The sequence below is a fragment of the Rana temporaria genome, chromosome 1, assembly GCF_905171775.1.
Source record: "Rana temporaria chromosome 1, aRanTem1.1, whole genome shotgun sequence".
Taxonomy (NCBI): Eukaryota; Metazoa; Chordata; class Amphibia; order Anura; family Ranidae; genus Rana; species Rana temporaria.
Genome location: NC_053489.1, coordinates 19,880,583 through 19,884,052, shown reverse-complemented (window position 1 = coordinate 19,884,052; position 3,470 = coordinate 19,880,583).

Below are 3,470 nucleotides of genomic sequence, written 5' to 3'. Positions count from 1 at the left end.
TCCAATGAGGTGTATATTTGTCAATAGCCCAAAATTGAAGTCCTTTGGGGTCTTTTTGGTGGCACTGTTCAAAATGTCGTGAGACATTGTGCTCCAAAAAACCTTTCTCAATGTTTTGTATGTGCTCCCTTTTTCTCTTCCACATCGGTCTTTTTGTGCGTCCCACGTACTGCAAAGAACACGGGCACTGGAGCACATAGACAACTCCCTCAGTTTTGTAGGTTATAAGATTTTTTATTTTATACTCTTTTTTAGTTGTATTAAATAAAAAAATGGAACATTTTTGTCTGTTTTGATTTGTTTTTCTGCACGCATAACAGCGTTTGCAAGGATGGAAACCTTTTCCTTGCCAGAAAGTCAAAACGTCCGCTTTGTTGGGTGGATCAGGGACACTTTTTGCCACCAAGTCTCCTAATGTGGGGGCTCTTCGGTATACCACCCTCGGCACATTGGGTAATATGCTCTGAAGTTGTCTATCAGCTTTAAGTATCGGCCAATATTTTTTGAATATCGACTCAAGTTGCCTATGTTGCACATTATAGTTCAGGATGATTGGTACTTCCTGTTCTGATTTAGCAATCTTCTTTTTATCTAGGATGAGGTTCTCCCTTGGGATATTTTTAACTTCTTTAATTTTTTCTTGAATAAATTCCTTACTGTAGCCTTTTTGTATGAACTTAGCACCAATAAGATTTGCCTGATCAAGGAACGTTTGGGTGTCCGAACAATTTCTCCTAATTCGTGTCATTTGTCCTTTTGGTATATTTATCAGCCATGGATCGTAGTGACCATATGCTGTTTACTGTCTCAAATGTATATTTTTAGTTTTTATATTTATGTTTATTTATTTTTTTTGCTTTCCTTGTTTTGTTGACCAATAAAATTACTTTCAAATTTTGAAGTTTGTTTTTTGTTACTTTTGCATGCTACAGATTTTGACAGCTGCAGCTGAAATTGTTTTGGCCTAAACAATCAGGTGTGATTTTTGTCTGTAATCTTCTTTCCTGGTGTGTAGGCATGAAATGTTTGCTGCCATGTTTAATCACCAGGAAATTAAAAAGACAGAGCGGTACAGTACATGTTGCCAAGAATGTGTTTCTAGCACGACAGCATCGCGCTGATTCTCGGCGACATGGTGCCGACATCTCGCACTCGCTGGAATAGACAAAGCACATTCCAGCGAGCGCGTCATAGAAGCGACGGGAGATCCGACTTGGATTCCCGCCAATTCTAGCTGCGGCATTTGGTATGCATTCCTGAGACTGAGAACTCCACGCCAAATTTTAAATAAAAAACCGACATGGGTACCCCCCCAGGAGCATACCAGGCCCTTAGGTCTGGTATGGGTTGTAAGGAGACCCCCCTATGCCGAAAAACCGACGTAGGGGTTCCCCCTACAATCCATACCAGACCCGTATCCAAAGCACGCTACCCGGCCGGCCAGGAAAGGAGTGGGGACGAGCGAGCGCCCCCCCTCCTGAGCCGTACCAGGCCGTATGCCATCAGCATGGGGGGGTGGGTGCTCTGGGGCAGGGGGGCATACTGCAGGGCCCCCCTACCCCAGAGCACCCTGTCCCCATGTTGATAAGGACATGGCCTCTTCCCAACAAACCTGGCCGTTGGTTGTCGGGGTCTGTGGGCAGGGGGCTTATCAGAATCTAAGAGCCCCCTCAAATAAGGGGGCCCCCAAATACCGGCCCCCCACCCTAAGTGAATGAATATGGGGTACATCGTACCCCTACCCATTCAGCTGGAGGCAAAGTGTAAAAGTAAATTAACACACGACACAGGGTTTTTAAAATAATTTATTAGTCTGCTCCGGGGGCCCCCTGTCTTCTTTAGCTCTTTTAGCAGGGAGGGCTTCTTCTTCACCGCCGTCTGGTTCTCTTCCGCTCTCCGGGGGGTCTTCTCTGCTCTTGGGGGTCTTCTCCGCTCTCCGGGGGGTCTTCTCCGCTCTCGGGGGGTCTTCTTCTATCTTCTCCGCTCTCCGCTGTTGACTCGGTGCACCCTGGTTCTTATCCTTCAGGGCTGGCCGCCGCTATCTTCGTGTGTTAGCTCAATTAATAGCAGGCGGCCAGCCCGGCTCTTCTGTGACGTCTTTTTCTTCTCTTCTCTTCTTCTGCATCCTCCCGATGTTGACACGACGCCTCTTCTCGCTGCAATGACGGGTGCGCGGTTTGCATCCGATTGATATAGGCCTCTCTTATGATGTCACAGTCCCATCATGCTCCGGTACCTACCTACGTGGTACCCCGGAGCAGACTAATAAATTATTTAAAAAACCCTATGTCGTGTGTTAATTTACGTTTACACTTTGCCTCCAGCTGAATGGGTAGGGGTACGATGTACCCCATATTTATTCACTTAGGGTGGGGGGCCAGTATCTGGGGGCCCCCTTATTTGAGGGGGCTCCCAGATTCCGATAAGTCCCCCGCCCGCAGACCCCGACAACCAACGGCCAGGGTTGTCGGGAAGAGGCTCTGTCATTATCAACATTGGGACACGGTGCTCTGGGGTAGGGGGGCCCTGCAGTGCGCCCCCCTGCCCCAGAGCACCCAACCCCCCCATGTTGAGGGCATGCGGCCTGGTACGGCTCAGGAGGGGGGGGGGGGCGCTCGCTCGTCACCACTCCTTTCCTGGCCGGTCGTGTAGCGTGCTTTGGATACGGGTCTGGTATGGATTGTAGGGGGACCCCCTACGTCGGTTTTTCGGCATAGGGGGGTCTCCTTACAACCCATACCAGACCTAAGGGCCTGGTATGCTCCTGGGGGGGAACCCATGTCGGTTTTTTATTTAAAATTTGGCGTGGAGTTCTACCTCTCAGGAATGCATACCAAATGCCGCAGCTAGAATTGGCGGGAATCCAAGTCGGATCTCCCGTCGCTTCTATGACGCGCTCGCTGGAATGTGCTTTGTCTATTCCAGCGAGTGCGAGATGTCGGCACCATGTCGCCTAGAATCAGCGCAATGCTGTCGTGCTAGAAACACATTCTCGGCAACATGTACTGTAGCTAGAAAAAAAGACAATCTCTCTCTCTCTGTCTTTACTGGAACAAGCTCCGGAACACACTACACGAGGCCGCCCTGCAGGCGGCCTTTTATAGTGTGGGGCGTGTGCTAAAGCCCTGAGCCATAATTGGCCAAAGCCACCCTGGCTTTGGCCAATTGCGTCTCTCTTTACTGACGGGCCGTGGCGCGTCACTCGAATTTGGCGCGAACGATCCGTTTTGTTCGTATTTTGACGAACGATCGAACAAACGATGTTCGAGTCAACATACGTTCGACTCGAACACGAAGCTCATCCCTACTATTGAAGACAGCTCAGACGACATATTTGTTACTCTCCAAAAAAAAAATATGTTTACTTTTGTCTATTTGGATATTAAGAGTTACAGATTAATTATACAGACTGTTTTCTTTCTTTCTAGATAAGTTATGGAGCCAGAGATACTTTACTGAGTGATAGAAAG